Here is a 17,538-nt window from a genome sequence, read left to right as displayed (position 1 = left end):
CCTTCCCCCCCCCTCCCCACAACTTGCTTACACTTGGGACCTATGTGACAGATTTCCTCTCTCTCCCCCCCCCCCTTCTCCTGGCCCTTTTGAAAGTACTGAATGAATGAAGAGCTGGAAACTTCCTAAGACTTTGAAAGAAGCAACGATTTCAGTTCGGTGAATAGTAACTTGTGATAAACAGTTCAAGGGGAGGGGGTGGGGTGGTTGTTGGTAAAAGGTCCAGGAAGGATCTCTCTCTCTGTGTGTGTGCATGCTATGTAAACTTGACACTTTTACCCTATGGGTCTTCCTGCCCCTCATCTCTGCTTTTCATCTTAAAGGGACGTTCAGTACCACTGTCCAGAGTTTAGCTTGTACTCTGTTGGTCAAGAGAATTTCCCTCTCAATTTTTTTTGCTAGATTTTAGTTGTAGCGTGTTTGTTTGTTTTTCAGGGTTTCCCCCCCCCCCCTTATTTATTTTTTATTTTTTGGATCTCCATCAACTGAACATAAAAGAATGGCAGAACTGAAAACTGGACCATAAGCACACAAAATGCAAGCCACTGGGTTTTTGTGTGGTTTTTTTGGGGATTTTTTTTTTTTGCCATCACTGTCAAACTTCTGAATTTCATTGATTGATGGGGGAGAAGGGGAAACAAGAGGGGAAATCCAGAGGCCAAGTGATGGAATAAATTTGGGGAAACCTCATAAAGAACCTGTTCTCCATTTACCTCCTTGCCAATGACCAGGAAGTATTGGAGCAAAACTGGAGAAAATACAACTGGGGGGGGGGGGAGTGCAAGAAGAGAATTGGAAAAGCATATTGATAGCTAAGTGTGTGTTCACTTTTTAGCATGTCCTGTATACTGCTGTAAGTTAAAGATAATAATTAAGAATAAGGAATACAGAGATTTCTGGGTGTTTCAAATCAATGTTTGGCACAATGCTTGAATTAATAGGGCTAATAATTGTATAATTTTATCGTTTCTTCTGTTTAAACCTATTTAAAAGGAATGCTAAAATCACAGTGCTGGTTAAGTTTATTTAGGTTCTCTGGACTTTTATGGTCTTAAATAAAATATTTTAAAAATGTCACCTTGATAATAGAGAGAGAAAAAGTCAGACTGGCAAATGTAAAGTGGATATTGGTGTTAAGAGTTACTTCCCTATGGTGACAAAACAATAAAAGTTTCCAGTAGTTCTTTCTGAACAGAAGGCAGCACATCTCCTCATGTTCACAGCACATCCATTAGGTGAGAAAGCTCTTTCAAATACTTCACCAAGTGACAGATTTGAAATCTTAGCGAACGTATACTGTCAAAGGGGAGAAAAAGGGTTCTCCCCCCCCTTTAAAAATCTTTGCTCCTGCAAGTAAATGCAGGCTTTCATGAGAACACCAACTATTTCCTGTAAATCGTGATGCTGACAAAACTGTCTGGAAATGATATCAACATTTTGCAAGGTTTCTTTTTTAAATGACTGTAGTGAAAGTTAGCTTGAAACATGGCTAATCCAAACAAATGGGACATTTCATTTTTTGCCCTTTAAGAAAGTGGCATAGAAACCTTTTTGTTTCTTTCCTTTTAAAGGGGTGTAAAGTTGGTTAAATCTTACATTACTGATTACACACGGCCAGTATTATAATATTACGCAGCGGCTTAACTTTAAATAAATACTTAACTTTCCAGCAATATTCACAATCTAGACGTGATTAGGTTTAAAGATTTCTCTCTCTCAGTATGGTATGATACTTTTGATTATTATGGCGATATCAATGAAAAATTCACTTTTTTGGTAGCATCTGAGTATTTATAGTTATGCCTCAGTGCCAATACGTGACAAACCTCTAGTTTCTAGCCGCTCTTTCTTTGATTAGGAAGCATTCCACTTGTGGAGTATGAGCTGTTTTGATGATTATTTACTGTACTTTAGAGTGGTTTGCAGGAATTCGTATTTATTCCTCCCCTCCCATAGTAGTCACTTGGGCAACCTGCTGTTTGAGGTGGACAGACTTAGCCAAGATTTCTATTGTTAGTTTTTAAATGCTTCTATTTGCATGCAGTATGCAATAGCTTTTTCAAGACTCTTTTGAGTAGCACTCTGGCTACTTTTCTAGCCATGAAGCAGCACTGTTATTTTGCATGGGTATCTCTAAAATGAATTGGCACACTTTCTTGTGTATCCTGAGGAAGACACCCTCTCCTCCCCTTTGAGATACCTTTTTGCTGCAATATCTTTTTGTAGTGAGTGTGAGCATGTTTTCTTGGCAATACTGTACTTTCCACCAAGTTTCTGCTTTACTTTTGTATAAGTATATGTAGTAGTTCAGCCTTAAAAAAAGATTCTCCTGCCATTCTATATATCAGGTGTGCAAAAGTGCAGGAAGAATGCATATTCATATAGACTATTTGCACATTGCAGCTCTGGTAATAAAGAAAATAAAAAGCAACAGTTCCTATGGCTTGTTACAGTAGCTGTTCATTAGATCCCAGCCTTCAGCCCATGCTTTGATTTTCATGCAGATTGAATCTTTTTGGGAGTGCCTTACGTTTTCTGATTGTTAAGACCACACCAACCAATTACTTCTTCAAGTTAGGGTATAAAAGCAGCTTTCTTTATAGACTTATGGTTTGATAGTGGCCTACACTCTTGGTTATTGGGTTCTGCAAAAATCAATTTCATAAATATCTGTAATTATGAAGCTTCCAAATATGGGTATCATCTTGGTTGCTATGTGTCATTTTACATAATCGGCAAACGCTTTAAGAGGCATATGTGTGTGTTCGAATGTATATGGCTGACTTAATACCTGTATTTACATATTATAATTGAACTCTTACTAACTACAGTATATCTTTCCTGTAGCCACATGGCAGAGTTGATTGTCTTAAAAACTGTCAAGCACTGCTGTACTTTGTATGGTTAGACAGTGTATGGTGAAAAATTAGAGACAGTTGATGGGTAAACATTTTGAACATGTCCGGTTGGAGGTTAAATCTGAAAAAAAGTTTTTCCTTGCAGAACAGCCAAATGGGAAGTACTGACACTTTTAGTATGCTTTGCATCGAAACAAACTAGGCATTTACAAACCATAATTTTTAAGAATGTTTATGTTTTAAATCTAGAGAAATTATTGGGACTTACTTTTGCTGTAATAGTTTTGGGATTATGCAATTGCTTGTAGCATTGACTGCAGACAGTAATATATTCTGATGTTAAGATTTTTGTTTAGTGTTTAAAATGAAGCCATTCATTCCAGCAGACTGACAACTTTCCAGTTGATGTTTGCCTTTGCTTAATATAGTTTCCTCAAGACTAGTGAGGTAGTTTAGATTTGTATTTTTGGCAGTGTCAAATAAATGTACATGTAGAATTTTCTGCCTAAGTATTGGACTTCACAAGTCAGAATATAAGTGATTAAAATCAGGCGTATATGGATATATCTTGTACCTTTAAACTATGGAAAACTTTTTGTTTCTACAGTATTTACCTTTTTGATGTCAGAAAAGAAAGAATAATTTTTCCTCTTGCTTTTGTCACATTTTTCGGTGACATTTTACAGTGTCGCTGTAGTTAAAGGATTTTAGTTGATTAATTATCTATGTTTTAACTATAGACTACATTGGCGGCGGCTGCATATAATGAAAACACCTGCACACCTGCTTCTTTGAGATGCTGAAGTCTCTAAGTATGACAAAAATGGAATAGCTTTTTATTTATTTTTTAATATTTTTCTTTTCATTTCCAGTTGAAATGAAACACAATGGAAACATGATAAAAAATTATCCAGCATACACATTCTACTTCATTCCACAAATTAATGCTTTGCAAGTGTAGCCTTTAGATGATTGATTCACTGATTGAAATTTGTACACAAATATATTCTTTTTAAATACCTCTTACTGACTTTTGGAAAAGTTAATTTGAGCATATCAGATGTTTTGATCTTTCCTTAAACAGATGTTTTATTCTCAGTTGTGATTTATTAAAAAGAAAGGGGATTTTTTTAAATAAATTGTTATGTTTTTGAAACTTTTTAAATGTATGCTGTTACAAAAGAGTTATAATTTAGTTTTGACAGTTAAAATCTCCACCCAAATCTAGGCTATATTGATAGTTCCGTGATTAGTTTCAGCACAGGTTAAGGAAAAAATAAGTCATTCTTCTGTCATATTGATATTTATTATTAACATTTTAAGTAAGTTTGTAGTCATTAAATATTGCAGTCTCTTTCGTGAACTCCAGTAGGATTAATAGCACAATCCTATGCATACATACTCAGAAATATGATCTGATGTCTTGAGCGTTAACTTACTTCAAGAGAATTGGGGAGAGAATTGTTCCGTTAGACTGCAATGCAATGTAGAAGTAAGCATACAGAAACTTACTCAGTAGTCAGTCCTGTTGAATAAATACTATTGGCATTACTCCAAATGCTAGTAAGTGGTTAAGTGTGGATAGAATGACAACCTGTATTCTGTACTTACTTGATTGAAATAAGCCCCACTGAACATTGTGTGACTTACTAAACAAAGATACATTTATTTGGGAATAATCTCCACTGAATACAGTGTGGACTATCTCAGAGTAAGCATACATGAGATTGTAGTGTAATTCTAAATACATTAAGATGGAGTAATCTATTACTTGGCTAGGTTTGAAAATATTAGAACTAAATCAGGTAAACACAAGTTGTGTTGAAAACTTTGAATAATGGTGTATCCTGCTTTTTATAATAGTTGAGTATATTGACTTCTATGGGAAATGATCAAACTAATTTGAAGGAGGCATGGGTCATGTTTGTAGCAAGCCCGTTGTATTTAAAGTAGTTAAAACACTGTCTGCAACAGATTTTCCAAAGGGATAATGGGTTTTACTTTTAGATTGGCTTTCATATTAATATACACAAATAGAAATGTTTTTGAAGGCCATTATATGAACGTATTTGCCAATGTTGCTTTCATTGGTCCTCATCATATTTGTTCTAAAAAATTTTTCTTTCTCCTCTATACTGTGATAGCTTGTAACTTGTAACCTGGTGGCCCACTGTTAAGCAGGAAAGAAGGGAAGGACACAGTGGGGTACTCTTCTATGAAAATGGTCTGTCTGGAAGAGGATGGAGGCCCTGTGGTAGCTGTCCTGGAGTTAGAGTAGTCCTGTTCTCTGAATCCCCTCTCTTTGAATTCCATTACCTACACGTAACTGAATTTACTTCCCACAAATTGCTTGGTTTGTGGTATCTTCTGCAGTTATGTGTGAATGAACGATAGCTGGTTTGAGATATCCATGTCAGAGGCAGCTACCTTACTGAGTTAGATGAAAAGAAATTTCATAACAGAGACTTTCCTCACCATATGTCTCAAATTCAGCATGATTTTTCTGTATGCCTCATTAACTATACAAATGGAAACGTTCTGTCTAGTTGCCCTATTTATAGCATCCCATAATTCTGCTATCGAATGTGTCCATGTTGTAGGATGTGAACCATGCTGTAAAATATCCTATCTGAAGAATTCTATCCATCAATGTTTATAATTCATACTCTGCCCCCCCCCTCGCCACCCATATCCAGTCACCCACGCTGAGACATAGATTCTGAAGTTTGGTGATGCCCATTGCTAAATTCTTTTTAAAGTATATATTTATATATATTCCACATTTTGGGAGTTAATTGATTATATTTACAATAGCTGTACGCTGAAGTCATTCGCATATGTACGATCTCTGATTCCAAACTGTAGGCGATTGTAGGCATTTCCTATGTGAGAAATGTTTTTGCCCTCTAAGCATAGATTTCACTTTTTTCTTCATCTCAAATGTATTTAATAAAAAAAAATTAATTTTTCAAAATGTAACTAGCCATTTTTAAAACTTGCCATAAACTTTTTACAAGAGGCTAGACACCTTCCCTTGGTGGTTTTATTTGTACAAGAAGCAAACTTTCTCTCCCTCTTTCTTGTACTCTCTTTTGCTCTCTCCCTTGTTTTCTTTAAACTAACTGACGTAATGCCAAACTTTGCTTTAAAAGAACAGACAGAAGTAATTGGTAGCTTTTAACTTTTAATAATGTTCTGGATTGGTTTTAGTGGCCTAACTGCCATTTTTTTTAAAGAAGTCAAGAAAAACCGGGCTTGAAGCCTGGAGAAGAAAGACCCTGTTGATGCAGTTATTTTTATTCTTGTTTTCAGTCAGTTACTTAAAAAGAGAGAGAGAGAGAGAGAAAAAAAAAGGAGTTTTCCGGCTAAGTTCTGCTAGATGTCTCCAAATGTATTTTGTGACTATACGATACGGCAATACAAGCTCACTGAAAGATGCAATATTTCCCCATTTTGTTTTGGAATATATTATTACTCCCTCCTTAATCTGAGAAGTAATCTGTTTTCTGTTTGCTATTCTCAAACCACTTTAAAGGAAAAAGATGTGAAGAAATAGGGAGAAGTAAACAGGACAATGGAATAGTGACATACATTGTTTAGAGCAATGATCACACGTGTTTCCAATTAATCAAACACGATTAAAAATATATCCCATTTTTCTTCTGTTTCTTCTATACTTTCTGTTTTGCAAATTTGATTTTTACTAGGAAGGATTATTGTGATGTAATTTCTTAAACTCTTCTGTTCAGAGCATTTAAAGCATAGTATTTGCTTCGTTATCTTTCACAGTCACATTTCCATCCCCACGTTAGACTTTTTTCCACACCACCAGAACTTTCTGTCTGTAACTGGATTAGGCAAGAGACGTCTTGGTGAAGTTGGCGCTGGTGAGACTTCATGAGTTGCCAAATTTCAGACTCTCTGAAAGGCCAAGTTCGCTTATGCCAATTTTTCCTTTCTTTAGGGGAGGCACTCCACCCAGTCAAAGGGGCCCCACCCAAAGCGAAGAACTATAATTTAGTGGCACAATTTCTAAAATGTCAATACTCCCTGGAGTTTAAACCCTAGCCTTGTCTTGATTTTAACTTTCATTTCATCACTCCCATGTTCAAGGGCTTTCTTATCAGTAGTTGTTCTTTGTTGGGTTACTTGTTATGATTCTCACTTGGGGAGGAGATTCATTTTGAAGAAAGGGGCTAGAAAGTGGTGTGAGCTTCGGGTGTTTTGGAGGGAATGATCAAACTATATTTTAGGTCATACAGTAATATGATTATTAAGCTTGTGAGTATTCATGTTTATTTCATTGCTAGTATATTCTATATATGTAGTAACAGCAGGTTTTATAAGACATTGGAAATAAAGTGAGTGATTTAAAAGCTAGTTTACTCCTGTTGAAGATAGTAAACCAAAAGTTTAATCCTGGTACTGTACTTCATATCAACTAACTTGTAAATAAGGGTGCATCTGAATCTGCTTACTAAGGTTATTGCTTCGGTATCCAGTACTCCATTACCCTCCACACAGTTATATTTGTTTTGTTTTGCATGTTTTAACCAATTAGCATGTGAAAACCCCTCAGTTTCCACATTAGTGCCTGTGTAAATATATGAAGCAAATATAGGCAGTGAAACATTCTACATCCATATTTAATATATTTCAACTGCGATTTTTCCATGATGGTTGGAAATTAAATGTAATTAATAGCAAGGGAGAAAAAGGTGAGAGAGAAGGGGGAAAACCTACCTTGTGCACAGCTTATAAAGCAAGGAGGGCTTGCCTTTTCTCAGGGTTGCTTGTTTATGAGGCCTAAAACTGTACGTAGAGGATGATGTTGAAAGTTAATCAATCCTACCTATATTCCTCTGCAAAATTTGCTTAAATACTATGTTTCAGTTTTGCCTCAAACCATTTCAAACCACCTCTGGCTCAAGAATTTACCATTTCTGGGTTCCTGAGAGATTAAGTATGACAGTTTCTATTATATAATGAACAGCCGTATTGTTTAAACAAAGGTAACATATTTTGATTTGTGTACTTTTCCCCCTCTGGCAGTTGGCAACAGATAGTATTACTTGAAAATGGGGAAGGTGTATATCTGAATTGGTTTGAAACATCTAATATACCCTGTTTCTCCGAAAATAAGACCTAACCTGAAAATATGCCCTATTATGATTTTTCAGGATGCTCGTAATATAAGCCCTTCCCCAAAAATAAGCCCCAGTTAAGTGAAACCCCACCCTCCACCATTGTGCAGCAACCAGAAGATGACATGACTGTAAAATTAAAAAATGCCCTGAAAATAAACCCTAATGCGTCTGGAGCGAAAATTAATATAAGACCCTGTCTTATTTTCAGGGAAACACAGTAGAGGGATGGTTGTTTCTAAATCACTGAATCAGTTGCACACCATTTGTGCATATTTGAGCATTCAGATAATATGAATTATTTGTGTGTATGCACACAAAATGTGCAGTGGCTTTTTTTCTTTTAGTACACTATGTGCACATTTATGTGTGCACATATTTTATTCCTCTCTTGTGGACTGTCTTCATGTGCAATTTTCCTTTTTCTTTCTTTCTTGCTGAACTTTAGCTTTAATGTTCCCGGCCTGCTTTTCATGAATGTTCCAAGGGTAACAAGTATGGTTATCAAAATATAAAATACGCAACTTGTTCATTGAAAAAAAGAAGGCAATTCTAACTGCGTTGATTTATATCACTGTTTTCTTCATGAATACCACGGAGTTAGCATCTGTAAATGCCATTAGTATCCTGTGGTCAATAGCAAACACCTGACAGATTTTAACAGAGCGGTATTGTGGCCATAATTAGTGCTTCAGAGGGAAAAAATTACATATAACGCTATTTGAAATGTTTGGAACAAATACACTTCAGTGCCTTTGGAAGTTACTGTTGCTGTGATCTAAAACAGTCTCTTCATAAGAACAGTGGCAGCCTGTCATTCTCCTGTCTGATGTTGTTTAATATGGTTTTGGGGAGTGTATACTTTTTCACACCACAAGAGTACCAAAAAGGCAGAGACTATGGAAAAAAAACAAGACCACTGATCAGGAGATTTGTTCAAGATGGAACACATTTATGAGTCAATAAAATTGAATCTTCACCTTGACGTAATACAGTTCAAAAATAAATATAGATAACTTACAGTTGCTTAGATTATGTGTTAAATCACTGTGAAAGAGTGATTTAAGATGTAGGCCATCATTTAGCCCTAATGGACAGGATCCATTGCTTCTTAAAACAATTTAACCAAACAATCAGATCAAAACAGGACCCCCAAGACAGAAAGATCCTTTTGCCCTGACAAAGGAGTATTGTGGCATCTTAAAGCCACAGTGCTTTAAATGTGGGCTTTCATGGATTGTATGACATATTTGTGGAAGTAAATTGTAATCCATGAAAAAACGCAGTGGAATAAATCTGTTAGGTGTTAAGGTGCCACAATACTTTTGTTAGTACTTTATTTTGTCTTAACGGGACTAATTCTTTGAAAATGTCTTAAAGTAGGTAAACAAATACACTCTGTTTCTGACTTAGTGAGCAGAGCAGAGTTTTTCTCTTTGACTTGAAAGTCAGATAGCTCTCCTTCACTAGGAAAATGGGAGAAGAATTTCAGGGTGGATGATTCTGTTGAAGTATGTTCTTCCAGCAAAAGTTCCGCTTTTCAGATCTCTAGGTGTTTCTGAGAATGATAGGAAGAAAATCTATTACCCTTAAATGTGTGCACTGAAGATCTCCTTTTGTCAAATGGTACACTGTGATGATCCAACATCCATGTTGTTGGTCTCTGAATTAAGTATAGAGTAGTCTGTTTTATGCTGGGACTTGCATATCGTGTAATGTAATTTAATGTTTTAGATATCAGCTGCATATGTAGGAATGTTACAATTTATGTACAGGAAACCTTATGTTCCCTGCCAGTGTACTATAACTTTTTTTTGGTTGAACTGATAGTACAAGTTTGAGTTGATTATCTGATTATGAACACAAATCGATCCCTTTATAATTCATATTTTACTGTGCACATGGTATGGGGTTCTGTTTCTTTCCAACTGCATAAAAACGTTCAGATTCTGTATTACATTTACAAGCATAACATCAGGTGCACACAAAGAACTTTTAAAAAAAGACATTGTAAATAGTATAGTATTTCAATGCAGCCACTATTTTCGGCAGCTAGCTAATGAAGCTCCTACTTGCAGCTAAACGACACTGAAAAATAATGTTATTTGGGGAAATTTTGCTTAGTGTCATGTGTTACTATTTAAAACAAACTTGGTGTTCAGCAAAGTTGCATTAAAACTTTAATTTCTAATCCGAAATGAATGAAATAATTGGATGACTATATTAAAGATTTAATCTGAATTTCCACATTGATTTTATGCCCTGTAGATTGTAGAACAAATCAGGAAAGGCCAAATTAAGAAAAAAAATCTGCAAATACTACATGATGGAAAAGCTGTTTTCTTTCTTTCTTTCTTTCTTTCTTTCTTTCTTTCTTTCTTTCTTTCTTTCTTTCTTTCTTTCTTTCTTTCTTTCTTTCTTTCTTTCTTTCTTTCTTTCTTTCTTTCTTTCTTTCTTGTTATCCTTATAGATCAGTAAAGAATCCTATCTAGTTATGTTCGATGGCAGAGTGAAGCACACTAACAATTTTATTTACATCAGGATAAAATGATCGTACATATTTTACTTTTATGTGGAAATCATGCTGTTTCTTTTGCAGTCCTTCCTGGCTTCTCCATTTTTATCCTTGCTATCCTCCGATGTCAGTGTCTTTTTATATCGTGTATATATAAACACAGCACCTATCGCTTATAAAATGTGCACAAATTAACTTATATTTTAACAGAAAATGTAAGTTCTTGTTTTGTACTTTAGAAGACTTTAGTGAGTTTAATGTGCTTGCTATGATGTAATGAATACTGACAAAGATGCTGAGGTATCAGAAACTGGAGGGGGCTGTTCTGCTCTTATTTTTACTAGCTGTACCTTGTTGTTAGTTTTATTGTTATGTGAGTTATTTGTCACATTTGTACCCCACTTTTGTTTCAGTGGGCTTGTTGTAATGTCAGTAGGGTGTTCATCAGCTGCAGAAAAAAATTAGGAATATAAGTGGGTATTCTATTTGCTTCATTTTCCTGAAAGAAGGGTTAATGAATTTGGTATTTGGCTTTGATTTGACTAATTGAATTAATAGGAAAATAGAAACACGGAGTCTGGGATGAAAAGAGTTTTGTGTGGAGAAGAGGATTTAATGGAATAATATAAGCTGGTAAGGTTTATTAAGATGCTAGAGTTTATTCCATCTGTACTTACTGTAATTACCAACATGAATTTGACCCAACTCCAGGAGGCAGTGGAAGACAAGAGGGCCTGGTATGCTTTGGTCCATGGGGTCGCAAAGAGTCGGACACAACTTAACAACTAAACAACAGCAATACTTAATTAAGATAAACGCATCAACTTAAATGATTCATTTGTTGAAGATCCAAATGCTGGCTACTACATCATTATCTCCACACATGGAGATAAGATATTTTCCAGTAAACTGCACAGGACAGGTCCGAAAATGTGCTGGATCTCCTTGTGACTTACAATTACATGTCACCATCCTTTGCCCATTACTTATAAACTATGGTAAAAGTGCTTTGAATAGTTTTCTGGAACTCCTGTAATAATTTTTTTGTAGCCTGTTTTCACTGGGTGTTTCCCCCCCCCTTTTTCTTCTTCTTCCTCTTCCTCTTCTTCCTCTTCCTCTTCTTCCTCCTCTTCTTCCTCTTCGTCCTCCTCTTCCTCTTCCTCGAAGCTCTGTGAGATTTTTCACTGGATGACTCCTTGATGATCTATCTATTGCTGTTTGTGTCTTGTGCTTAATATGTGTTGCGAGAAACTTGGGAAACTAGTTTCACAGCACCCAACACATGAGTTCCCAATTTTTAATATACGTTGGCTTAATTAAGATTGCCATCTCTCTATGGCCACCATTCAATATGAAATCTAATTTGTTTCAGTAAATTTGTATCCTGTTTCCAAACATGCCAGACTGGATATGGGTATAACATGTTGTAATCCTGTATATATCTGTTCAGAAATATCATTGCTTTCAGTGGAGTTTATTCTCAGATAATTGTATCTTTAAAAAGATAATGAAGTGGCACAGTGAAACTACACAATCTGTTGTGTTGTGGTGTGGGATCAACACATGCCTGTATGATCTTTAAAAGGCTCAGTCTTTCTCTTAAGAGCAGAGTAACTGCCACATCTCTGCTTGTTTTATTAGAAAGAAGTAAATGCCCAGGTGAAGCAAACCTGCAGTTCTGAATGCAGTAACAGAGTTTCACAGTTGAAATGTCAGATTGGAAGAGTAGTCGGTTCCCAGTCAGGATTCTGTGATTACAGTAAAGAAGGAGGGAAAATGTCCATGGGAGGAATAAAATTTCATTCCAGCTACAGTATTCTACGGGAAAATATTTCCCCTACTGCTACTGCTAAATAGGGAGTAATGAATAGACTATGCTACTGGTTGGGCATCTTTTCTTTTAAGTGACCGGAAAAGAAGGAAGGAAGAGATCAAGAGGATACTGGTCATTGCTGGCCAAGGCTAACATGGAGAATGGTGAACGTTAGAGGGATCTGAAGCGTACTGAGTTTACCAATTTATAATAAACATAATTTTCCACCCACTTTCTTTCTAGGATTTAAGACTCCTTGAAGCCTGCCTAGTGTTTTCAGGAAGCTCTAGTGACATATGACATGAAAATGTATGGTCTTCCAGGTGTTGTTGGGAGGCATCTCCCGTAAGCTCAACCTAGTATAGCCAGTAGTAAAGGATAATAGTCTGACAGCTTCTGGAGGGCCTCATGTTCTCTCTCTGTATTGTAATAGGGTTTTCCTACAAGATCTGTTTGCTGAAAGTTTAATGGGTGTTTGTGGAAGGTCTACAGCTCCTGACAACTCTAACAGGAGCTTTTGAACCTACTGGCTGGTAGTCCCACCTTTCCTCATGTACCCTTTAATGTTCCAGTAAGAATTGTCCTGGGGGTGCACAAAGGATCTGTGTTGGAAACCTGTTTCAAAAAAATGGTCATGCATGTGATTTTGAAAAGTTTACAAATACAGTGGTGCCTCGCTTTACGATCGCTCCATTTAACCACGAAATTGCGATTAATTATGATTAACTTTCTGTGATCGCTTTTGCGATCGCTTTACAATGTTTACTATGGGGGAATTTTGCTTTGCGATGATCGGTTCCCTGCTTCAGGAACCGATTCTTCGCAAAATGATGATTTTCTCCAGCTGATCGGCGGTTTCAAAATGGCCACCGGGTAAACAAAATGGCCCCCCGCTGTTTTCTGGGACGGATTCCTTGCTGCACAGGCAGTGAAAATGGCCACCCTATGGAGGATCTTCTCTGGACGGTGAGTTTCCAGTCCATCGGAACGCATTAAACAGGTTTTAATGCGTTTTTATCGGCTTTTAAATTTCGCTTTATGATGATTTCGTTCTACAGCGATTTTGCTGGAACGAATTAACATCGTAATGCGAGGCACCACTGTAGCTTTAAAAAAGCAACATCCCTCCCATAATTGAATTTGTATTTTACCTTGTTTTCCATAGAAATTTAGGTGATGTTTGTAAGTCAGTGGTGGACAGTTCTGATCCTCCAGGTGCTTTTGGACTGCAGTTCGCATCATAGTCATTGATGGGAGATGATGAGACCTGACGTCCAAAGCCATCATTGACTCTTCTTCCGAAACAAATTGTTCTGAAACAGAGATGCGGTGAAGTTTCCATCAGCATGTGCCATGTAACCCAGCTCTTAGCTACTGATTAGCCCCTTCCTATCCTTTTGACATGAACACTCACAGGAACAAAAAGTTCCTGGGGACAGCTGTGTATGTGATGTGAAGTCTTCCATGTGGTCTGGAAGCCAGATGTGACAGGTTTCCAGATTACATGGAAGCCTGTACATAAAGCAGAAAACATGAAATTTATCTGCTTCCTGACTCTGTATTGAAGTGATTTCTGTGTTTTCAGCTGTATATACAGACTTCCATGAAACCTACAACATCCAGGTTCTAGATCACATGGAAGTCCTTATGTGCACAGTTATACACAGAAAGCCTTTCTGTGGATACTAATTTGAAAATTCAGGAAGACTAACCAAGGGCACCTCCAGATGGAGTGTTTTTCCCCTGTATTGTACCTGAATAGGGAGTGATTCTGTTGGTATTTTTCATGCCATCCAAAGGAGTTGGGGCTTATCTTGTTTCCAAGAGTGACAAACGTATTGACTTGCCATGCTTTTGTTGCCTCACCCCAAGCCATGGTGTTTTTAAAAATCTCCACCTAGAGTCCCTTATGTACACAGAAAGGCAATCAATGAATCAATAAGGTAAAGGTAAAGGTTCCCCTTGACAATTTTTGTCCAGTCGTGTTCGACTCTAGGGGGCGGTGCTCATCCCCGTTTCCAAGCCATAGAGCCAGTGTTTTGTCCAAAGACAATCTTCCGTGGTCACATGGCCAGTGCGACTCAGACACGGAACGCTGTTACCTTCCCACCAAGGTGGTCCCTATTGATCTACTTGCATTTGCATGCTTTCGAACCGCTAGGTTGGCGGGAGCTGGGACAAGCGACAGGAGCTCACTCCATCACGTGGATTCGATCTTACGACTGCTGGTCTTCTGACCCTGCAGCACAGGCTTCTGCGGTTTAGCCTACAGTGCCACCACGTCCCTGAATCAATAGTCAATAACAAATAAAATAAAGTACCTGTTGGTTCTGGAGGATGGAGTTCCCAGAGGAAGCTTATACACTTTTGGTTAGGCCGCAGTGAAAGCAGGGGAGATGCCAAAAGGCAAGCTCCAGCAGGGAGTTTTAAAATCATTCCCAAGATTTCCTGAGCAGAAGGAGATTTGAGAGAAGTGGCTCTTTAAGTGAGTTTAGACATAGATTTTGGTAAAGCAGACAAACTCACATGACCGGGAAGACCTGTTGCCTACATATTGTCTAAAGGAAGAGTCTCCACACTCTTAAACATACTCATGTGGTGTTGACTTTTGCCCTGAGTGTCCTCTAGGAATAGGGAAAAATTAATTAAAGCAAATGTTGATTCTCCATTTTTGAAAATATCAACATCTTTCTGTAGATAGTCATACTGAAAGTGTGGATTCCAGGAAGGCACGTTAGTTGGAGAGCTGATATCAAGGGCCAACTGTACAATGCAGGTCCAGTTACACAGTGATAAACTGTGCATGGTTTTGTTGAATTTAAATCTCAGGGTGGTTACGCAGAAGATTCCTTTCAAGTTATTCTGCCTCTTGTGAATTACAGTGTTGTGGTATAGATCACAACTAGTAGTGAAGAGCGTCCCTGATTCCAGTCTAGCTCCAGCCATGAGCTTCCTTAGGGTGCAGTAATGTGCCTCCTTGTCTCACTAAAATCAGTGTAATCTACTTTTGAGTAAATGTATACGAGTAAATGTATACAGATAAATTTTGTTGTGTTGATTAAATTACTGTCTGTCAACTTGGGCACCAGTCTCTTTAGAGATAATAATACAGTGGTGCCTCACTTGACAACGATAATCTGTTCTGTTTAAATCGCTGTTAAGCAAAATCGTCGTCAAGCGAAAAAAACCCATTGAAATGTATTCAAAACCGGTTCAGTGAGTTCCAATGGGGGAAATACCTGCTCATTTTGCGAAGATCCTCCATAGGGCAGCCATTTTGTGATGCCTGTAAAGCGAAGAATCGGTCCTGAAAACAGCGGGGAGCCATTTTGCGACCTGCCGATCAGCTGTTTTCAATCATTGTCCAGCGAAAAAATGGTTCCGAAAGCAGGGAACCGATTGTTGTAAAACGAAAAAACCCCATTGAATCATCATATTGCGATTGCTATAGCGATCGCAAAAAAGGCATTCTTAAGCGATTTCAGCATCAGGCGGGGTAATCGTCAAGCGGGGCACCACTGTATGAGAATAGCTTTTAGTAACTTTTTTTTTGAGATTTTATATCTTTATCTGTATCTATATATGGTTGAATAGCTTAGTGATTTAGGTATTTGTATATGGAAACAGAGATTCTCTACCGCACATCTTAGAAGAGCCAGCCTTTGTGGCCGTGGGCAAGTTGCGCAGTCTCAGGATACCCCTAGAAGAAGGAAATGATAAATCATTTCTGAGTACTCTCTACTTTATAAACCCTGGAAAGGTTCGCTATATGTCAGCATTAACATGACGGCAAACAATTATTATATATGAAGCACTTTGAACATTACAAATAGTATGTGTAATTGCTATTTTTTGTATGTCTGCAGTCTGTTTGACAGTTTCCTCCTAATGACTCTGGCAGATGAATTGAAATAATAAATTAAATAATGGTTTTGAAACTGACGTTGGCAAGTCATGTGATTGTTAATTAATTAATTAATTAAGCATTACATGTGGATCTTGCACTTTTGTTTGTTAAAATGCCCATGTGCAAGTACGAGCACACATAGATTGATCCCCTAACGAGCCTTGAACATTAAGTCCGAACATAGCAAAGTTTGGTTTTTAAACTTGTTTTAAAGGAACACATTTGCAAGTCAGTGTTTCAGGGGTCTCACATAGAAGAGAAGTATATTTAAAATAAATATTATGTTGACGCTGATCAAGACTGCCTGTGGTTTTATGTGCATTCTGTTATTAAGACGTTATTGTACAGGCTTTCAGGAAAGCCGCTGTTTTGCTGTTTTAACTAAGCATTTGCTAGAATGAATGGTTAACTTTTGCTACCTCAAAATTACTGAACTATTTGAGACATTAACCTGCAGAGCTCTTTACTGCTGTAGACCTCTAAAAGCAGTATAAACATACGTGAATCGCCTTCCTCCTTTTGTTCATCTGGACAACCTGTTGTTTATCGAACACAATAAAACTAGTTTGCGGTATGTTTTTCTGAGTAGGACACAATTGTACATTGTAAACCTTGCCGATTATATACTAACAAACATGCAGAAGCACACTTAGGCTTCTATTTCGGAAGCCTTTAGTGTCAGGACAGAAGAAGAATTTTCCAAACGCTGAAGTAGGAATAAGGCATTTGTGGAAATATGTTTGTTTGTGGAAAAGAATGGTGGTTAAGTAGCGTTTGTAAGAGGTTTTTGATGAATATGTTACTTTGAGGAAATAATCAGATACAGATCTGTGGAGAAAGAAAGCAGGTTCAGAGCAATGTGCTTTATATTTGAATGACTCTTAACTGCATAGGAACCTCTTTTTTTAAATGTATTCTTCCTACCCTTCCTTCCTGTAGCAAACTGTGGCTTCCTATTTCTTTTCATGTGAATGGGAATTTCAGGCCAAACTTTACCTCCATGAAAATGTCACAGAAATTGCACTGGGAAAGTACGGACTCCACACAACAAAGTATTTAAGCTTTTTAGCCAGTTTCTGAAGTACTTTCAAGTCAGGACTAAGACTGAAGAGGCTCCCCCCCCCCCATTTTGTTTCTGTATTAAAAATTAACTTTTGGCATTCATTGTTTCAAAGGGGGCTGTGGGGGAGAGAAACTTCTAGTTGCGAGCAATATGTGATTGATTGAAAGCAGGTCAAACTCTTTAAAATATGAAAGGATGCAAGGACAGAGTTGTTCTTCGAGAAGTTATAGTGTTTGCT

At 37.3% G+C, this 17,538-nt stretch overlaps 1 protein-coding gene across 10 annotated transcripts in view; it reads left to right on the top strand.

Moving 5' to 3' along the window:
- The window catches only part of TRPS1 (transcriptional repressor GATA binding 1), a 278,321-nt gene that overhangs the window by 2,174 nt on the left and 258,609 nt on the right, over positions 1-17,538 (top strand). The window lies entirely within an intron of this gene.

The sequence above is a fragment of the Pogona vitticeps genome, chromosome 4 (genome assembly GCF_051106095.1).
Source record: "Pogona vitticeps strain Pit_001003342236 chromosome 4, PviZW2.1, whole genome shotgun sequence".
NCBI lineage: Eukaryota > Metazoa > Chordata > Lepidosauria > Squamata > Agamidae > Pogona > Pogona vitticeps.
This window is presented reverse-complemented; position numbering and strand designations above follow the sequence as displayed.